Below are 23161 nucleotides of genomic sequence, written 5' to 3' on the forward strand. Positions count from 1 at the left end.
GGAGTGGATTATCTCTTTTCCGATGCACTATTTCATGTTTACTATGTCCCACGCACCCTCACATTGACGAATTAGCGCAGAAATGGCGTCGCTATGACATACTATGGGAGCCATGCTTTCTGGTTCCCAATAGAGTATTGTTTCCCCGGCAACGAAAGGGCTGTCTGCTAGGAGTGGATTATCTCTTTTCCGATGCACTATTTCATGTTCACTGTGTCCCACGCACCCTCACATTGACGAATTAACGCAGAAATGGCGTCGCTATGACATACTATAGGAGCCATGCCTTCTGTTTCCCAATCGAGTATTGATTCCCCGGCAACGAAAGGGCTGTCTGCTAGGAGTGGATTATCTCTTTTCCGATGCACTATTTCATGTTTACTGTGTCCCACGCACCCTCACATTGACGAATTAACGCAGAAATGGCGTCGCTATGACATACTATAGGAGCCATGCCTTCTGTTTCCCAATCGAGTATTGTTTCCCCGGCAATGAAAGGGCTGTCTGCTAGGAGTGGATTATCTCTTTTCCGATGCACTATTTCATGTTCACTGTGTCCCACGCACCCTCACATTGACGAAATAACGAAGAAATGGCGTCGCTATGACATACTATAGGAGCCATGCCTTCTGTTTCCCAAACGAGTATTGTTTCCCCGGCAACGAAAGGGCTGTCTGCTAGGAGTGGATTATCTCTTGTCCGATGCACTATTTCCTGTTTACTGTGTCCCACGCACCCTCACATTGACGAATTAACGCAGAAATGGCGTCGCTATGACATAGTATAGGAGCCATGCCTTCTGTTTCCCAATCGAGTATTGTTTCCCCGGCAACGAAAGTGCTGTCTGCTAGGAGTGGATTATCTCTTTTCCGATGCACTATTTCATGTTTACTGTGTCCCACGCACCCTCACATTGACGAATTAACGCAGAAATGGCGTCGCTATGACATACTATAGGAGCCATGCTTTCTGGTTCCCAATAGAGTATTGTTTCCCCGGCAACGAAAGGGCTGTCTGCTAGGAGTGGATTATCTCTTTTCCGATGCACTATTTCATGTTTACTATGTCCCACGCACCCTCACATTGACGAATTAGCGCAGAAATGGCGTCGCTATGACATACTATAGGAGCCATGCTTTCTGGTTCCCAATAGAGTATTGTTTCCCCGGCAACGAAAGGGCTGTCTGCTAGGAGTGGATTATCTCTTTTCCGATGCACTATTTCATGTTCACTGTGTCCCACGCACCCTCACATTGACGAATTAACGAAGAAATGGCGTCGCTATGACATACTATAGGAGCCATGCCTTCTGTTTCCCAATCGAGTATTGATTCCCCGGCAACGAAAGGGCTGTCTGCTAGGAGTGGATTATCTCTTTTCCGATGCACTATTTCATGTTTACTGTGTCCCACGCACCCTCACATTGACGAATTAACGCAGAAATGGCGTCGCTATGACATACTATAGGAGCCATGCCTTCTGTTTCCCAATCGAGTATTGTTTCCCCGGCAACGAAAGGGCTGTCTGCTAGGAGTGGATTATCTCTTTTCCGATGCACTATTTCATGTTCACTGTGTCCCACGCACCCTCACATTGACGAATTAACGCAGAAATGGCGTCGCTATGACATACTATAGGAGCCATGCCTTCTGTTTCCCAAACGAGTATTGTTTCCCCGGCAACGAAAGGGCTGTCTGCTAGGAGTGGATTATCTCTTGTCCGATGCACTATTTCCTGTTTACTGTGTCCCACGCACCCTCACATTGACGAATTAACGCAGAAATGGCGTCGCTATGACATAGTATAGGAGCCATGCCTTCTGTTTCCCAATCGAGTATTGTTTCCCCGGCAACGAAAGGGCTGTCTGCTAGGAGTGGATTATCTCTTTTCCGATGCACTATTTCATGTTTACTGTGTCCCACGCACCCTCACATTGACGAATTAACGCAGAATTTGCGTCGCTATGACATACTATAGGAGCCATGCCTTCTGGTTCCCAATAGAGTATTGTTTCCCCGGCAACGAAAGGACTGTCTGCTAGGAGTGGATTATCTCTTTTCCGATGCACTATTTCATGTTTACTGTGTCCCACGCACCCTCACATTGACGAATTAACGCAGAATTTGCGTCGCTATGACATACTATAGGAGCCATGCTTTCTGGTTCCCAATAGAGTATTGTTTCCCCGGCAACGAAAGGGCTGTCTGCTAGGAGTGGATTATCTCTTTTCCGATGCACTATTTCAAGTTTACTATGTCCCACGCACCCTCACATTGACGAATTAGCGCAGAAATGGCGTCGCTATGACATACTATAGGAGCCATGCCTTCTGGTTCCCAATAGAGTATTGTTTCCCCGGCAACGAAAGGGCTGTCAGCTAGGAGTGGATTATCTCTTTTCCGATGCACTATTTCATGTTTACTGTGTCCCACGCACCCTCACATTGACGAATTAACGCAGAAATGGCGTCGCTATGACATACTATAGGAGCCATGCCTTCTGGTTCCCAATAGAGTATTGTTTCCCGGCAACGAAAGGGCTGTCTGCTAGGAGTGGATTATCTCTTTTCCGATGCACTATTTCATGTTTACTGTGTCCCACGCACCCTCACATTGACGAATTAACGCAGAATTTGCGTCGCTATGACATACTATAGGAGCCATGCCTTCTGTTTCCCAATCGAGTATTGTTTCCCCGGCAACGAAAGGGCTGTCTGCTAGGAGTGGATTATCTCTTTTCCGATACACTATTTCATGTTTACTGTGTCCAACGCACCCTCACATTGACGAATTAACGCAGAATTTGCGTCGCTATGACATACTATAGGAGCCATGCCTTCTGTTTCCCAATCGAGTATTCTTTCCCCGGCAACGAAAGGGCTGTCTGCTAGGAGTGGATTATCTCTTTTCCGATGCACTATTTCATGTTCAGTGTGTCCCACGCACCCTCACATTGACGAATTAACGAAGAAATGGCGTCGCTATGACATACTATAGGAGCCATGCCTTCTGTTTCCCAATCGAGTATTGTTTCCCCGGCAACGAAAGGGCTGTCTGCTAGGAGTGGATTATCTCTTTTCCGATGCACTATTTCATGTTTACTGTGTCCCACGCACCCTCACATTGACGAATTAACGCAGAAATGGCGTCGCCATGACATACTATAGGAGCCAAGCCTTCTGTTTCCCAATCGAGTATTGTTTCCCCGGCAACGAAAGGGCTGTCTGCTAGGAGTGGATTATCTCTTTTCCGATGCACTATTTCATGTATACTGTGTCCCACGCACCCTCACATTGACGAATTAACGCAGAAATGGCGTCGCTATGACATACTATAGGAGCCATGCCTTCTGGTTCCCAATAGAGTATTGTTTCCCCGGCAACGAAAGGACTGTCTGCTAGGAGTGGATTATCTCTTTTCCGATGCACTATTTCATGTTTACTGTGTCCCACGCACCCTCACATTGACGAATTAACGCAGAATTTGCGTCGCTATGACATACTATAGGAGCCATGCTTTCTGGTTCCCAATAGAGTATTGTTTCCCCGGCAACGAAAGGGCTGTCTGCTAGGAGTGGATTATCTCTTTTCCGATGCACTATTTCATGTTTACTATGTCCCACGCACCCTCACATTGACGAATTAGCGCAGAAATGGCGTCGCTATGACATACTATAGGAGCCATGCCTTCTGGTTCCCAATAGAGTATTGTTTCCCCGGCAACGAAAGGGCTGTCTGCTAGGAGTGGATTATCTCTTTTCCGATGCACTATTTCATGTTTACTGTGTCCCACGCACCCTCACATTGACGAATTAACGCAGAATTTGCGTCGCTATGACATACTATAGGAGCCATGCCTTCTGGTTCCCAATCGAGTATTGTTTCCCCGGCAACGAAAGGGCTGTCTGCTAGGAGTGGATTATCTCTTTTCCGATGCACTATTCCATGTTTACTGTGTCCCACGCACCCTCACATTGACGAATTAACGCAGAATTTGCGTCGCTATGACTTACTATAGGAGCCATGCCTTCTGTTTCCCAATCGAGTATTGTTTCCCCGGCAACGAAAGGGCTGTCTGCTAGGAGTGGATTATCTCTTTTCCGATGCACTATTTCATGTTTACTGTGTCCAACGCACCCTCACATTGACGAACTAACGCAGAATTTGCGTCGCTATGACATACTATAGGAGCCATGCCTTCTGTTTCCCAATCGAGTATTGTTTCCCCGGCAACGAAAGGGCTGTCTGCTAGGAGTGGATTATCTCTTTTCCGATGCACTATCTCATGTTCACTGTGTCCCACGCACCCTCACATTGACGAATTAACGAAGAAATGGCGTCGCTATGACATACTATAGGAGCCATGCCTTCTGTTTCCCAATCGAGTATTGTTTCCCCGGCAACGAAAGGGCTGTCTGCTAGGAGTGGATTATCTCTTTTCCGATGCACTATTTCATGTTTACTGTGTCCCACGCACCCTCACATTGACGAATTAACGCAGAAATGGCGTCGCTAGGCCATACTATAGAAGCCATGCCTTCTGTTTCCCAATCGAGTATTGTTTCCCCGGCAACGAAAGGGCTGTCTGCTAGGAGTGGATTATCTGTTTTCCGATGCACTATTTCATGTTTACTGTGTCCCACGCACCCTCACATTGACGAATTAACGCAGAAATGGCGTCGCTATGACATACTATAGGAGCCATGCCTTCTGTTTCCCAATCGAGTATTGTTTCCCCGGCAACGAAAGGGCTGTCTGCTAGGAGTATATTATCTCATTTCCGATACACTATTTCATGTTTACTGTGTCCCACGCACCCTCACATTGACGAATTAACGCAGAAATGGCGTCGCTATGACATACTATAGGAGCCATGCCTTCTGGTTCCCAATCGAGTATTGTTTCCCCGGCAACGAAAGGGCTGTCTGCTAGAAGTGGATTATCTCTTTTCCGATACACTATTTCATGTTTACTGTGTCCCACGCACCCTCACATTAACTAATTAACGCAGAAATGGCGTCGCTATGGCATACTATAGGAGCCATGCTCTCTGTTTCCCAATCGAGTATTGTTTCCCCGGCAACGAAAGGGCTGTCTGCTAGGAGTGGATTATCTCTTTTCCGATGCACTATTTCATGTTTACTGTGTCCCACGCACCCTCACATTGACGAATTAACGCAGAAATGGCGTCGCTATGACATACTATAGGAGCCATGCCTTCTGTTTCCCAATCGAGTATTGTTTCCCCGGCAACGAAAGGGCTGTCTGCTAGGAGTGGATTATCTCTTTTCCGATGCACTATTTCATGTTTACTGTGTCCCACGCACCCTCACATTGACGAATTAACGCAGAATTTGCGTCGCTATGACATACTATAGGAACCATGCCTTCTGGTTCCCAATCGACTATTGTTTCCCCGGCAACGAAAGTGCTGTCTGCTAGGAGTGGATTATCTCTTTTCCGATGCACTATTTCATGTTTACTGTGTCCCACGCACCCTCACATTGACGAATTAACGCAGAAATGGCGTCGCTATGACATACTATAGGAGCCATGCCTTCTGTTTCCCAATCGAGTATTCTTTCCCCGGCAACGAAAGGGCTGTCTGCTAGGAGTGGATTATCTCTTTTCCGATGCACTATTTCATGTTCACTGTGTCCCACGCACCCTCACATTGACGAATTAACGAAGAAATGGCGTCGCTATGACATACTATAGGAGCCATGCCTTCTGTTTCCCAATCGAGTATTGTTTCCCCGGCAACGAAAGGGCTGTCTGCTAGGAGTGGATTATCTCTTTTCCGATGCACTATTTCATGTTTACTGTGTCCCACGCACCCTCATATTGACGAATTAACGCAGAAATGGCGTCGCTATGACATACTATAGGAGCCATGCCTTCTGTTTCCCAATCGAGTATTGTTTCCCCGGCAACGAAAGGGCTGTCTGCTAGGAGTGGATTATCTGTTTTCCGATGCACTATTTCATGTATACTGTGTCCCACGCACCCTCACATTGACGAATTAACGCAGAAATGGCGTCGCTATGACATACTATAGGAGCCATGCCTTCTGGTTCCTAATCGAGTATTGTTTCCCCGGCAACGAAAGGGCTGTCTGCTAGAAGTGGATTATCTCTTTTCTGATACACTATTTCATGTTTACTGTGTCCCACGCACCCTCACATTAACTAATTAACGCAGAAATGGCGTCGCTATGGCATACTATAGGAGCCATGCTCTCTGTTTCCCAATCGAGTATTGTTTCCCCGGCAACGAAAGGGCTGTCTGCTAGGAGTGGATTATCTCTTTTCCGATGCACTATTTCATGTTTACTGTGTCCCACGCACCCTCACATTGACGAATTAACGCAGAAATGGCGTCGCTATGACATACTATAGGAGCCATGCCTTCTGTTTCCCAATCGAGTATTCTTTCCCCGGCAACGAAAGGGCTGTCTGCTAGGAGTGGATTATCTCTTTTCCGATGCACTATTTCATGTTTACTGTGTCCCACGCACCCTCACATTGACGAATTAACGCAGAATTTGCGTCGCTATGACATACTATAGGAACCATGCCTTCTGGTTCCCAATCGACTATTGTTTCCCCGGCAACGAAAGTGCTGTCTGCTAGGAGTGGATTATCTCTTTTCCGATGCACTATTTCATGTTTACTGTGTCCCACGCACCCTCACATTGACGAATTAACGCAGAAATGGCGTCGCAATGACATACTATAGGAGCCATGCCTTCTGTTTCCCAATCGAGTATTCTTTCCCCGGCAACGAAAGGGCTGTCTGCTAGGAGTGGATTATCTCTTTTCCGATGCACTATTTCATGTTCACTGTGTCCCACGCACCCTCACATTGACGAATTAACGAAGAAATGGCGTCGCTATGACATACTATAGGAGCCATGCCTTCTGTTTCCCAATCGAGTATTGTTTCCCCGGCAACGAAAGGGCTGTCTGCTAGGAGTGGATTATCTCTTTTCCGATGCACTATTTCATGTTTACTGTGTCCCACGCACCCTCACATTGACGAATTAACGCAGAAATGGCGTCGCTATGACATACTATAGGAGCCATGCCTTCTGTTTCCCAATCGAGTATTGTTTCCCCGGCAACGAAAGGGCTGTCTGCTAGGAGTGGATTATCTCTTTTCCGATGCACTATTTCATGTTTACTGTGTCCCACGCACCCTCACATTGACGAATTAACGCAGAAATGGCGTCGCTATGACATACTATAGGAGCCATGCCTTCTGGTTCCCAATCGAGTATTGTTTCCCCGGCAACGAAAGGGCTGTCTGCTAGAAGTGGATTATCTCTTTTCCGATACACTATTTCATGTTTACTGTGTCCCACGCACCCTCACATTAACTAATTAACGCAGAAATGGCGTCGCTATGACATACTATAGGAGCCATGCTCTCTGTTTCCCAATCGAGTATTGTTTCCCCGGCAACGAAAGGGCTGTCTGCTAGGAGTGGATTATCTCTTTTCCGATGCACTATTTCATGTTCACTGTGTCCCACGCACCCTCACATTGACGAATTAACGCAGAAATGGCGTCGCTATGACATACTATAGGAGCCATGCTTTCTGTTTCCCAATCGAGTATTGTTTCCCCGGCAACGAAAGGGCTGTCTGCTAGGAGTGGATTATCTCTTTTCCGATGCACGATTTCATGTTTACTGTGTCCCACGCACCCTCACATTGACGAATTAACGCAGAAATGGCGTCGCTATGACATACTATAGGAGCCATGCCTTCTGTTTCCCAATCGAGTATTGTTTCCCCGGCAACGAAAGGGCTGTCTGCTAGGAGTGGATTATCTCTTTTCCGATGCACTATTTCATGTTTACTGTGTCCCACGCTCCCTCACATTGACGAATTAACGCAGAATTTGCGTCGCTATGACATACTATAGGAGCCATGCCTTCTGGTTCCCAATAGAGTATTGTTTCCCCGGCAACGAAAGGACTGTCTGCTAGGAGTGGATTATCTCTTTTCCGATGCACTATTTCATGTTTACTGTGTCCCACGCACCCTCACATTGACGAATTAACGCAGAATTTGCGTCGCTATGACATACTATAGGAGCCATGCTTTCTGGTTCCCAATAGAGTATTGTTTCCCCGGCAACGAAAGGGCTGTCTGCTAGGAGTGGATTATCTCTTTTCCGATGCACTATTTCATGTTTACTATGTCCCACGCACCCTCACATTGACGAATTAGCGCAGAAATGGCGTCGCTATGACATACTATAGGAGCCATGCTTTCTGGTTCCCAATAGAGTATTGTTTCCCCGGCAACGAAAGGGCTGTCTGCTAGGAGTGGATTATCTCTTTTCCGATGCACTATTTCATGTTCACTGTGTCCCACGCACCCTCACATTGACGAATTAACGCAGAAATGGCGTCGCTATGACATACTATAGGAGCCATGCCTTCTGTTTCCCAATCGAGTATTGATTCCCCGGCAACGAAAGGGCTGTCTGCTAGGAGTGGATTATCTCTTTTCCGATGCACTATTTCATGTTTACTGTGTCCCACGCACCCTCACATTGACGAATTAACGCAGAAATGGCGTCGCTATGACATACTATAGGAGCCATGCCTTCTGTTTCCCAATCGAGTATTGTTTCCCCGGCAACGAAAGGGCTGTCTGCTAGGAGTGGATTATCTCTTTTCCGATGCACTATTTCATGTTCACTGTGTCCCACGCACCCTCACATTGACGAATTAACGCAGAAATGGCGTCGCTATGACATACTATAGGAGCCATGCCTTCTGTTTCCCAAACGAGTATTGTTTCCCCGGCAACGAAAGGGCTGTCTGCTAGGAGTGGATTATCTCTTGTCCGATGCACTATTTCATGTTTACTGTGTCCCACGCGTCGCTATGACATACTATAGGAGCCATGCCTTCTGTTTCCCAATCGAGTATTGATTCCCCGGCAACGAAAGGGCTGTCTGCTAGGAGTGGATTATCTCTTTTCCGATGCACTATTTCATGTTTACTGTGTCCCACGCACCCTCACATTGACGAATTAACGCAGAAATGGCGTCGCTATGACATACTATAGGAGCCATGCCTTCTGTTTCCCAATCGAGTATTGTTTCCCCGGCAACGAAAGGGCTGTCTGCTAGGAGTGGATTATCTCTTTTCCGATGCACTATTTCATGTTCACTGTGTCCCACGCACCCTCACATTGACGAATTAACGCAGAAATGGCGTCGCTATGACATACTATAGGAGCCATGCCTTCTGTTTCCCAAACGAGTATTGTTTCCCCGGCAACGAAAGGGCTGTCTGCTAGGAGTGGATTATCTCTTGTCCGATGCACTATTTCATGTTTACTGTGTCCCACGCACCCTCACATTGACGAATTAACGCAGAAATGGCGTCGCTATGACATAGTATAGGAGCCATGCCTTCTGTTTCCCAATCGAGTATTGTTTCCCCGGCAACGAAAGGGCTGTCTGCTAGGAGTGGATTATCTCTTTTCCGATGCACTATTTCATGTTTACTGTGTCCCACGCACCCTCACATTGACGAATTAACGCAGAATTTGCGTCGCTATGACATACTATAGGAGCCATGCCTTCTGGTTCCCAATAGAGTATTGTTTCCCCGGCAACGAAAGGACTGTCTGCTAGGAGTGGATTATCTGTTTTCCGATGCACTATTTCATGTTTACTGTGTCCCACGCACCCTCACATTGACGAATTAACGCAGAATTTGCGTCGCTATGACATACTATAGGAGCCATGCTTTCTGGTTCCCAATAGAGTATTGTTTCCCCGGCAACGAAAGGGCTGTCTGCTAGGAGTGGATTATCTCTTTTCCGATGCACTATTTCATGTTTACTATGTCCCACGCACCCTCACATTGACGAATTAGCGCAGAAATGGCGTCGCTATGACATACTATAGGAGCCATGCCTTCTGGTTCCCAATAGAGTATTGTTTCCCCGGCAACGAAAGGGCTGTCTGCTAGGAGTGGATTATCTCTTTTCCGATGCACTATTTCATGTTTACTGTGTCCCACGCACCCTCACATTGACGAATTAACGCAGAAATGGCGTCGCTATGACATACTATAGGAGCCATGCCTTCTGGTTCCCAATAGAGTATTGTTTCCCGGCAACGAAAGGGCTGTCTGCTAGGAGTGGATTATCTCTTTTCCGATGCACTATTTCATGTTTACTGTGTCCCACGCACCCTCACATTGACGAATTAACGCAGAATTTGCGTCGCTATGACATACTATAGGTGCCATGCCTTCTGTTTCCCAATCGAGTATTGTTTCCCCGGCAACGAAAGGGCTGTCTGCTAGGAGTGGATTATCTCTTTTCCGATGCACTATTTCATGTTTACTGTGTCCAACGCACCCTCACATTGACGAACTAACGCAGAATTTGCGTCGCTATGACATACTATAGGAGCCATGCCTTCTGTTTCCCAATCGAGTATTCTTTCCCCGGCAACGAAAGGGCTGTCTGCTAGGAGTGGATTATCTCTTTTCCGATGCACTATTTCATGTTCACTGTGTCGCACGCACCCTCACATTGACGAATTAACGAAGAAATGGCGTCGCTATGACATACTATAGGAGCCATGCCTTCTGTTTCCCAATCGAGTATTGTTTCCCCGGCAACGAAAGGGCTGTCTGCTAGGAGTGGATTATCTCTTTTCCGATGCACTATTTCATGTTTACTGTGTCCCACGCACCCTCACATTGACGAATTAACGCAGAAATGGCGTCGCTATGACATACTATAGGAGCCATGCCTTCTGTTTCCCAATCGAGTATTGTTTCCCCGGCAACGAAAGGGCTGTCTGCTAGGAGTGGATTATCTCTTTTCCGATGCACTATTTCATGTATACTGTGTCCCACGCATCCTCACATTGACGAATTAACGCAGAAATGGCGTCGCTATGACATACTATAGGAGCCATGCCTTCTGGTTCCCAATAGAGTATTGTTTCCCCGGCAACGAAAGGATTGTCTGCTAGGAGTGGATTATCTCTTTTCCGATGCACTATTTCATGTTTACTGTGTCCCACGCACCCTCACATTGACGAATTAACGCAGAATTTGCGTCGCTATGACATACTATAGGAGCCATGCTTTCTGGTTCCCAATAGAGTATTGTTTCCCCGGCAACGAAAGGGCTGTCTGCTAGGAGTGGATTATCTCTTTTCCGATGCACTATTTCATGTTTACTATGTCCCACGCACCCTCACATTGACGAATTAGCGCAGAAATGGCGTCGCTATGACATACTATAGGAGCCATGCCTTCTGGTTCCCAATAGAGTATTGTTTCCCCGGCAACGAAAGGGCTGTCTGCTAGGAGTGGATTATCTCTTTTCCGATGCACTATTTCATGTTTACTGTGTCCCACGCACCCTCACATTGACGAATTAACGCAGAATTTGCGTCGCTATGACATACTATAGGAGCCATGCCTTCTGTTTCCCAATCGAGTATTGTTTCCCCGGCAACGAAAGGGCTGTCTGCTAGGAGTGGATTATCTCTTTTCCGATGCACTATTTCATGTTCACTGTGTCCCACGCACCCTCACATTGACGAATTAACGAAGAAATGGCGTCGCTATGACATACTATAGGAGCCATGCCTTCTGTTTCCCAATCGAGTATTGTTTCCCCGGCAACGAAAGGGCTGTCTGCTAGGAGTGGATTATCTCTTTTCCGATGCACTATTTCATGTTTACTGTGTCCAACGCACCCTCACATTGACGAACTAACGCAGAATTTGCGTCGCTATGACATACTATAGGAGCCATGCCTTCTGTTTCCCAATCGAGTATTGTTTCCCCGGCAACGAAAGGGCTGTCTGCTAGGAGTGGATTATCTCTTTTCCGATGCACTATTTCATGTTCACTGTGTCCCACGCACCCTCACATTGACGAATTAACGAAGAAATGGCGTCGCTATGACATACTATAGGAGCCATGCCTTCTGTTTCCCAATCGAGTATTGTTTCCCCGGCAACGAAAGGGCTGTCTGCTAGGAGTGGATTATCTCTTTTCCGATGCACTATTTCATGTTTACTGTGTCCCACGCACCCTCACATTGACGAATTAACGCAGAAATGGCGTCGCTAGGCCATACTATAGGAGCCATGCCTTCTGTTTCCCAATCGAGTATTGTTTCCCCGGCAACGAAAGGGCTGTCTGCTAGGAGTGGATTATCTGTTTTCCGATGCACTATTTCATGTTTACTGTGTCCCACGCACCCTCACATTGACGAATTAACGCAGAAATGGCGTCGCTATGACATACTATAGGAGCCATGCCTTCTGTTTCCCAATCGAGTATTGTTTCCCCGGCAACGAAAGGGCTGTCTGCTAGAAGTGGATTATCTCTTTTCCGATACACTATTTCATGTTTACTGTGTCCCACGCACCCTCACATTGACGAATTAACGCAGAAATGGCGTCGCTATGACATACTATAGGAGCCATGCCTTCTGTTTCCCAATCGAGTATTGTTTCCCCGGCAACGAAAGGGCTGTCTGCTAGGAGTGGATTATCTCTTTTCCGATGCACTATTTCATGTTTACTGTGTCCCACGCACCCTCACATTGACGAATTAACGCAGAAATGGCGTCGCTATGACATACTATAGGAGCCATGCCTTCTGTTTCCCAATCGAGTATTGTTTCCCCGGCAACGAAAGGGCTGTCTGCTAGGAGTGGATTATCTCTTTTCCGATGCACTATTTCATGTTTACTGTGTCCCACGCACCCTCACATTGACGAATTAACGCAGAAATGGCGTCGCTATGACATACTATAGGAGCCATGCCTTCTGTTTCCCAATCGAGTATTGATTCCCCGGCAACGAAAGGGCTGTCTGCTAGGAGTGGATTATCTCTTTTCCGATGCACTATTTCATGTTTACTGTGTCCCACGCACCCTCACATTGACGAATTAACGCAGAAATGGCGTCGCTATGACATACTATAGGAGCCATGCCTTCTGTTTCCCAATCGAGTATTGTTTCCCCGGCAACGAAAGGGCTGTCTGCTAGGAGTGGATTATCTCTTTTCCGATGCACTATTTCATGTTTACTGTGTCCCACGCACCCTCACATTGACGAATTAACGCAGAAATGGCGTCGCTATGACATACTATAGGAGCCATGCCTTCTGTTTCCCAATCGAGTATTGTTTCCCCGGCAACGAAAGGGCTGTCTGCTAGGAGTGGATTATCTCTTGTCCGATGCACTATTTCATGTTTACTGTGTCCCACGCACCCTCACATTGACGAATTAACGCAGAAATGGCGTCGCTATGACATACTATAGGAGCCATGCCTTCTGTTTCCCAATCGAGTATTGTTTCCGCGGCAACGAAAGGGCTGTCTGCTAGGAGTGGATTATCTCTTTTCCGATGCACTATTTCATGTTTACTGTGTCCCACGCACCCTCACATTGACGAATTAACGCAGAAATGGCGTCGCTATGACATACTATAGGAGCCATGCCTTCTGTTTCCCAATCGAGTATTGTTTCCCCGGCACGAAAGGGCTGTCTGCTAGGAGTGGATTATCTCTTTTCCGATGCACTATTTCATGTTTACGGTGTCCCACGCACCCTCACATTGACGAATTAACGCAGAAATGGCGTCGCTATGACATACTATAGGAGCCATGCATTCTGGTTCCCAATAGAGTATTGTTTCCCCGGCAACGAAAGGGCTGTCTGCTAGGAGTGGATTATCTCTTTTCCGATGCACTATTTCATGTTTACTGTGTCCCACGCACCCTCACATTGACGAATTAACGCAGAATTTGCGTCGCTATGACATACTATAGGAGCCATGCCTTCTGGTTCGCAATAGAGTATTGTTTCCCCGGCAACGAAAGGGCTGTCTGCTAGCAGTGGACTATCTCTTTTCCGATGCACTATTTCATGTTTACTATGTCCCACGCACCCTCACATTGACGAATTAACGCAGAAATGGCGTCGCTATGACATACTATAGGAGCCATGCCTTCTGGTTCCCAATCGAGTATTGTTTCCCCGGCAACGAAAGGGCTGTCTGCTAGGAGTGGATTATCTCTTTTCCGATGCACTATTTCATCTTTACTGTGTCCCACGCACCCTCACATTGACGAATTAACGCAGAATTTGCGTCGCTATGACATACTATAGGAGCCATGCCTTCTGGTTCCCAATAGAGTATTGTTTCCCGGCAACGAAAGGGCTGTCTGCTAGGAGTGGATTATCTCTTTTTCCGATGCACTATTTCATGTTTACTGTGTCCCACGCACCCTCACATTGACGAATTAACGCAGAATTTGCGTCGCTGTGACATACTATAGGAGCCATGCCTTCTGTTTCCCAATCGAGTATTGTTTCCCCGGCAACGAAAGGGCTGTCTGCTAGGAGTCGATTATCTCTTTTCCGATGCACTATTTCATGTTTACTGTGTCCCACGCACCCTCACATTGACTAACTAACGCAGAAATGGCGTCGCTATGACATACTATAGGAGCCATGCCTTCTGTTTCCCAATCGAGTATTGTTTCCCCGGCAACGAAAGGGCTGTCTGCTAGGAGTGGATTATCTCTTTTCCGATGCACTATTTCATGTTTACTGTGTCCCACGCACCCTCACATTGACGAATTAACGCAGAAATGGCGTCGCTATGACATACTATAGGAGCCATGCCTTCTGTTTCCCAATCGAGTATTGTTTCCCCGGCAACGAAAGGGCTGTCTGCTAGGAGTGGATTATCTCTTTTCCGATGCACTATTTCATGTATACTGTGTCCCACGCACCCTCACATTGACGAATTAACGCAGAAATGGCGTCGCTATGACATACTATAGGAGCCATGCCTTCTGGTTCCCAATAGAGTATTGTTTCCCCGGCAACGAAAGGACTGTCTGCTAGGAGTGGATTATCTCTTTTCCGATGCACTATTTCATGTTTACTGTGTCCCACGCACCCTCACATTGACGAATTAACGCAGAATTTGCGTCGCTATGACATACTATAGGAGCCATGCTTTCTGGTTCCCAATAGAGTATTGTTTCCCCGGCAACGAAAGGGCTGTCTGCTAGGAGTGGATTATCTCTTTTCCGATGCACTATTTCATGTTTACTATGTCCCACGCACCCTCACATTGACGAATTAGCGCAGAAATGGCGTCGCTATGACATACTATAGGAGCCATGCCTTCTGGTTCCCAATAGAGTATTGTTTCCCCGGCAACGAAAGGGCTGTCTGCTAGGAGTGGATTATCTCTTTTCCGATGCACTATTTCATGTTTACTGTGTCCCACGCACCCTCACATTGACGAATTAACGCAGAATTTGCGTCGCTATGACATACTATAGGAGCCATGCCTTCTGGTTCCCAATCGAGTATTGTTTCCCCGGCAACGAAAGGGCTGTCTGCTAGGAGTGGATTATCTCTTTTCCGATGCACTATTTCATGTTTACTGTGTCCCACGCACCCTCACATTGACGAATTAACGCAGAAATGGCGTCGCTATGACATACTATAGGAGCCATGCCTTCTGTTTCCCAATCGAGTATTGTTTCCCCGGCAACGAAAGGGCTGTCTGCTAGGAGTGGATTATCTCTTTTCCGATGCACTATTTCATGTTTACTGTGTCCAACGCACCCTCACATTGACGAACTAACGCAGAATTTGCGTCGCTATGACATACTATAGGAGCCATGCCTTCTGTTTCCCAATCGAGTATTGTTTCCCCGGCAACGAAAGGGCTGTCTGCTAGGAGTGGATTATCTCTTTTCCGATGCACTATTTCATGTTCACTGTGTCCCACGCACCCTCACATTGACGAATTAACGAAGAAATGGCGTCGCTATGACATACTATAGGAGCCATGCCTTCTGTTTCCCAATCGAGTATTGTTTCCCCGGCAACGAAAGGGCTGTCTGCTAGGAGTGGATTATCTCTTTTCCGATGCACTATTTCATGTTTACTGTGTCCCACGCACCCTCACATTGACGAATTAACGCAGAAATGGCGTCGCTAGGCCATACTATAGGACCCATGCCTTCTGTTTCCCAATCGAGTATTGTTTCCCCGGCAACGAAAGGGCTGTCTGCTAGGAGTGGATTATCTGTTTTCCGATGCACTATTTCATGTTTACTGTGTCCCACGCACCCTCACATTGACGAATTAACGCAGAAATGGCGTCGCTATGACATACTATAGGAGCCATGCCTTCTGTTTCCCAATCGAGTATTGTTTCCCCGGCAACGAAAGGGCTGTCTGCTAGAAGTGGATTATCTCTTTTCCGATACACTATTTCATGTTTACTGTGTCCCACGCACCCTCACATTGACGAATTAACGCAGAAATGGCGTCGCTATGACATACTATAGGAGCCATGCCTTCTGTTTCCCAATCGAGTATTGTTTCCCCGGCAACGAAAGGGCTGTCTGCTAGGAGTGGATTATCTCTTTTCCGATGCACTATTTCATGTATACTGTGTCCCACGCACCCTCACATTGACGAATTAACGCAGAAATGGCGTCGCTATGACATACTATAGGAGCCATGCCTTCTGTTTCCCAATCGAGTATTGTTTCCCCGGCAACGAAAGGGCTGTCTGCTAGGAATGGATTATCTCTTTTCCGATGCACTATTTCATGTTTACTGTGTCCCACGCACCCTCACATTGACGAATTAACGCAGAAATGGCGTCGCTATAACATACTATAGGAGCCATGCCTTCTGTTTCCCAATCGAGTATTGATTCCCCGGCAACGAAAGGGCTGTCTGCTAGGAGTCGATTATCTCTTTTCCGATGCACTATTTCATGTTTACTGTGTCCCACGCACCCTCACATTGACGAATTAACGCAGAAATGGCGTCGCTATGACATACTATAGGAGCCATGCCTTCTGTTTCCCAATCGAGTATTGTTTCCCCGGCAACGAAAGGGCTGTCTGCTAGGAGTGGATTATCTCTTTTCCGATGCACTATTTCATGTTTACTGTGTCCCACGCACCCTCACATTGACGAATTAACGCAGAAATGGCGTCGCTATGACATACTATAGGAGCCGTGCCTTCTGTTTCCCAATCGAGTATTGTTTCCCCGGCAACGAAAGGGCTGTCTGCTAGGAGTGGATTATCTCTTTTCCGATGCACTATTTCATGTTTACTGTGTCCCACGCACCCTCACATTGACGAATTAACGCAGAAATGGCGTCGCTATGACATACTATAGGAGCCATGCCTTCTGTTTCCCAATCGAGTATTGTTTCCGCGGCAACGAAAGGGCTGTCTGCTAGGAGTGGATTATCTCTTTTCCGATGCACTATTTCATGTTTACTGTGTCCCACGCACCCTCACATTGACGAATTAACGCAGAAATGGCGTCGCTATGACATACTATAGGAGCCATGCCTTCTGTTTCCCAATCGAGTATTGTTTCCCCGGCAACGAAAGGGCTGTCTGCTAGGAGTGGATTATCTCTTTTCCGATGCACTATTTCATGTTTACTGTGTCCCACGCACCCTCACATTGACGAATTAACGCAGAAATGGCGTCGCTATGACATACTATAGGAGCCATGCCTTCTGTTTCCCAATCGAGTATTGTTTCCCCGGCACGAAAGGGCTGTCTGCTAGGAGTGGATTATCTCTTTTCCGATGCACTATTTCATGTTTACTGTGTCCCACGCACCCTCACATTGACGAATTAACGCAGAAATGGCGTCGTTATGACATACTATAGGAGCCATGCATTCTGGTTCCCAATAGAGTATTGTTTCCCCGGCAACGAAAGGGCTGTCTGCTAGGAGTGGATTATCTCTTTTCCGATGCACTATTTCATGTTTACTGTGTCCCACGCACCCTCACATTGACGAATTAACGCAGAATTTGCGTCGCTATGACATACTATAGGAGCCATGCCTTCTGGTTCGCAATAGAGTATTGTTTCCCCGGCAACGAAAGGGCTGTCTGCTAGCAGTGGATTATCTCTTTTCCGATGCACTATTTCATGTTTACTATGTCCCACGCACCCTCACATTGACGAATTAGCGCAGAAATGGCGTCGCTATGACATACTATAGGAGCCATGCCTTCTGGTTCCCAATCGAGTATTGTTTCCCCGGCAACGAAAGGGCTGTCTGCTAGGAGTGGATTATCTCTTTTCCGATGCACTATTTCATCTTTACTGTGTCCCACGCACCCTCACATTGACGAATTAACGCAGAATTTGCGTCGCTATGACATACTATAGGAGCCATGCCTTCTGCTTCCCAATAGAGTATTGTTTCCCGGCAACGAAAGGGCTGTCTGCTAGGAGTGGATTATCTCTTTTCCGATGCACTATTTCATGTTTACTGTGTCCCACGCACCCTCACATTGACGAATTAACGCAGAATTTGCGTAGCTGTGACATACTATAGGAGCCATGCCTTCTGTTTCCCAATCGAGTATTGTTTCCCCGGCAACGAAAGGGCTGTCTGCTAGGAGTCGATTATCTCTTTTCCGATGCACTATTTCATGTTTACTGTGTCCCACGTACCCTCACATTGACTAACTAACGCAGAAATGGCGTCGCTATGACATACTATAGGAGCCATGCCTTCTGTTTCCCAATCGAGTATTGTTTCCCCGGCAACGAAAGGGCTGTCTGCTAGGAGTGGATTATCTCTTTTCCGATGCACTATTTCATGTTTACTGTGTCCCACGCACCCTCACATTGACGAATTAACGCAGAAATGGCGTCGCTATGACATACTATAGGAGCCATGCCTTGTGTTTCCCAATCGAGTATTGTTTCCCCGGCAACGAAGGGGCTATCTGCTAGGAGTGGATTATCTCTTTTCCGATGCACTATTTCATGTTTACTGTGTCCCACGCACCCTCACATTGACGAATTAACGCAGAAATGGCGGCGCTATGACATACTATAGGAGCCATGCCTTCTGTTTCCCAATCGAGTATTGTTTCCCCGGCAACGAAAGGGCTGTCTGCTAGGAGTGGATTATCTCTTTTCCGATGCACTATTTCATGTTTACTGTGTCCCACGCACCCTCACATTGACGAATTAACGCAGAAATGGCGTCGCTATGACATACTATAGGAGCCATGCCTTCTGTTTCCCAATCGAGTATTGTTTCCCCGGCAACGAAAGGGCTGTCTGCTAGGAGTCGATTATCTCTTTTCCGATGCACTATTTCATGTTTACTGTGTCCCACGCACCCTCACATTGACTAACTAACGCAGAAATGGCGTCGCTATGACATACTATAGGAGCCATGCCTTCTGTTTCCCAATCGAGTATTGTTTCCCCGGCAACGAAAGGGCTGTCTGCTAGGAGTGGATTATCTCTTTTCCGATGCACTATTTCATGTTTACTGTGTCCCACGCACCCTCACATTGACGAATTAACGCAGAAATGGCATCGCTATGACATACTATAGGAGCCATGCCTTGTGTTTCCCAATCGAGTATTGTTTCCCCGGCAACGAAGGGGCTATCTGCTAGGAGTGGATTATCTCTTTTCCGATGCACTATTTCATGTTTACTGTGTCCCACGCACCCTCACATTGACGAATTAACGCAGAAATGGCGGCGCTATGACATACTATAGGAGCCATGCCTTCTGTTTCCCAATCGAGTATTGTTTCCCCGGCAACGAAAGGGCTGTCTGCTAGGAGTGGATTATCTCTTGTCCGATGCACTATTTCATGTTTACTGTGTCCCACGCACCCTCACATTGACGAATTAACGCAGAAATGGCGTCGCTATGACATACTATAGGAGCCATGCCTTCTGTTTCCCAATCGAGTATTGTTTCCCCGGCAACGAAAGGGCTGTCTGCTAGGAGTGGATTATCTCTTTTCCGATGCACTATTTCATGTTTACTGTGTCCCACGCACCCTCACATTGACGAAATAACGCTGAAATGGCGTCGCTATGACATACTATAGGAGCCATGCCTTCTGTTTCCCAATCGAGTATTGTTTCCCCGGCAACGAAAGGGCTGTCTGCTAGGAGTGGATTATCTCTTTTCCGATGCACTATTTCATGTTTACTGTGTCCCACGCACCCTCACATTGACGAATTAACGCAGAAATGGCGTCTCTATGACATACTATAGGAGCCATGCCTTCTGTTTCCCAATCGAGTATTGTTTCCCCGGCAACGAAAGGGCTGTAGGCTAGGAGCCGATTATCTCTTTTCCGATGCACGATTTCATGTTTACTGTGTCCCACGCACCCTCACATTGACGAATTAACGCAGAAATGGCGTCGCTATGACATACTATAGGAGCCATGCCTTCTGTTTCCCAATCGAGTATTGTTTCCCCGGCAACGAAAGGGCTGTCTGCTAGGAGTGGATTATCTCTTTTCCGATGCACTATTTCATGTTTACTGTGTCCCACGCACCCTCACATTGACGAATTAACGCAGAAATGGCGTCGCTATGACATACTATAGGAGCCATGCCTTCTGTTTCCCAATCGAGTATTGTTTCCCTGGCAACGAAAGGGCTGTCTGCTAGGAGTGGATTATCTCTTTTCCGATGCACTATTTCATGTTTACTGTGTCCCACGCACCCTCACATTGACGAATTAACGCAGAAATGGCGTCGCTATGACATACTATAGGAGCCATGCCTTCTGTTTCCCAATCGAGTATTGATTCCCCGGCAACGAAAGGGCTGTCTGCTAGGAGTGGATTATCTCTTTTCCGATGCACTATTTCATGTTTACTGTGTCCCACGCACCCTCACATTGACGAATTAACGCAGAAATGGCGTCGCTATGACATACTATAGGAGCCATGCCTTCTGTTTCCCAATCGAGTATTGTTTCCCCGGCAACGAAAGGGCTGTCTGCTAGGAGTCGATTATCTCTTTTCCGATGCACTATTTCATGTTTACTGTGTCCCACGCACCCTCACATTGACGAATTAACGCAGAAATGGCGTCGCTATGACATACTATAGGAGCCATGCCTTCTGTTTCCCAATCGAGTATTGTTTCCCCGGCAACGAAAGGGCTGTCTGCTAGGAGTGGATTATCTCTTTTCCGATGCACGATTTCATGTTTACTGTGTCCCACGCACCCTCACATTGACGAATTAACGCAGAAATGGCGTCGCTATGACATACTATAGGAGCCATGCCTTCTGTTTCCCAATCGAGTATTGTTTCCCCGGCAACGAAAGGGCTGTCTGCTAGGAGTGGATTATCTCTTTTCCGATGCACTATTTCATGTTTACTGTGTCCCACGCACCCTCACATTGACGAATTAACGCAGAAATGGCGTCGCTATGACATACTATAGGAGCCATGCCTTCTGTTTCCCAATCGAGTATTGTTTCCCCGGCAACGAAAGGGCTGTCTGCTAGGAGTGGATTATCTCTTTTCCGATGCACTATTTCATGTTTACTGTGTCCCACGCACCCTCACATTGACGAAGTAACGCAGAAATGGCGTCGCTATGACATACTATAGGAGCCATGCCTTCTGTTTCCCAATCGAGTATTGTTTCCCCGGCAACGAAAGGGCTGTCTGCTAGGAGTGGATTATCTCTTTTCCGATGCACTATTTCATGTTTACTGTGTCCCACGCACCCTCACATTGACGAATTAACGCAGAAATGGCGTCGCTATGACATACTATAGGAGCCATGCCTTCTGTTTCCCAATCGAGTATTGTTTCCCCGGCAACGAAAGGGCTGTCTGCTAGGAGTGGATTATCTCTTTTCCGATGCACTATTTCATGTTTACTGTGTCCCACGCACCCTCACATTGACGAATTAACGCAGAAATGGCGTCGCTATGACATACTATAGGAGCCATGCCTTCTGTTTCCCAATCGAATATTGTTTCCCCGGCAACGAAAGGGCTGTCTGCTAGGAGTCGATTATCTCTTTTCCGATGCACTATTTCATGTTTACTGTGTCCCACGCACCCTCACATTGACGAATTAACGCAGAAATGGCGTCGCTATGACATACTATAGGAGCCATGCCTTCTGGTTCCCAATAGAGTATTGTTTCCCCGACAACGAAAGGGCTGTCTGCTAGGAGTGGATTATCTCTTTTCCGATGCACTATTTCATGTTTACTGTGTCCCACGCACCCTCACATTGACGAATTAACGCAGAATTTGCGTCGCTATGACATACTATAGGAGCCATGCCTTCTGTTTCCCAATCGAGTATTGTTTCCCCGGCAACGAAAGGGCTGTCTGCTAGGAGTGGATTATCTCTTTTCCGATGCACTATTTCATGTTTACTGTGTCCCACGCACCCTCACATTGACGAATTAACGCAGAAATGGCGTCGCTATGACATACTATAGGAGCCATGCCTTCTGTTTCCCAATCGAGTATTGTTTCCCTGGCAACGAAAGGGCTGTCTGCTAGGAGTGGATTATCTCTTTTCCGATGCACTATTTCATGTTTACTGTGTCCCACATCTGTCTCGCGTGTGTAATTAACGCAGAAATGGCGTCGCTATGACATACTATAGGAGCCATGCCTTCTGTTTCCCAATCGAGTATTGTTTCCCCGGCAACGAAAGGGCTGTCTGCTAGGAGTGGATTATCTCTTTTCCGATGCACTATTTCATGTTTACTGTGTCCCACGCACCCTCACATTGACGAATTAACGCAGAAATGGCGTCGCTATGACATACTATAGGAGCCATGCCTTCTGTTTCCCAATCGAGTATTGTTTCCCCGGCAACGAAAGGGCTGTCTGCTAGGAGTCGATTATCTCTTTTCCGATGCACTATTTCATGTTTACTGTGTCCCACGCACCCTCACATTGACGAATTAACGCAGAAATGGCGTCGCTATGACATACTATAGGAGCCATGCCTTCTGTTTCCCAATCGAGTATTGTTTCCCCGGCAACGAAAGGGCTGTAGGCTAGGAGTGGATTATCTCTTTTCCGATGCACGATTTCATGTTTACTGTGTCCCACGCACCCTCACATTGACGAATTAACGCAGAAATGGCGTCGCTATGACATACTATAGGAGCCATGCCTTCTGTTTCCCAATCGAGTATTGTTTCCCCGGCAACGAAAGGGCTGTCTGCTAGGAGTGGATTATCTCTTTTCCGATGCACTATTTCATGTTTACTGTGTCCCACGCACCCTCACATTGACGAATTAACGCA

This window comes from Schistocerca gregaria, chromosome 10, assembly GCF_023897955.1.
Source record: "Schistocerca gregaria isolate iqSchGreg1 chromosome 10, iqSchGreg1.2, whole genome shotgun sequence".
Lineage (NCBI taxonomy): Eukaryota > Metazoa > Arthropoda > Insecta > Orthoptera > Acrididae > Schistocerca > Schistocerca gregaria.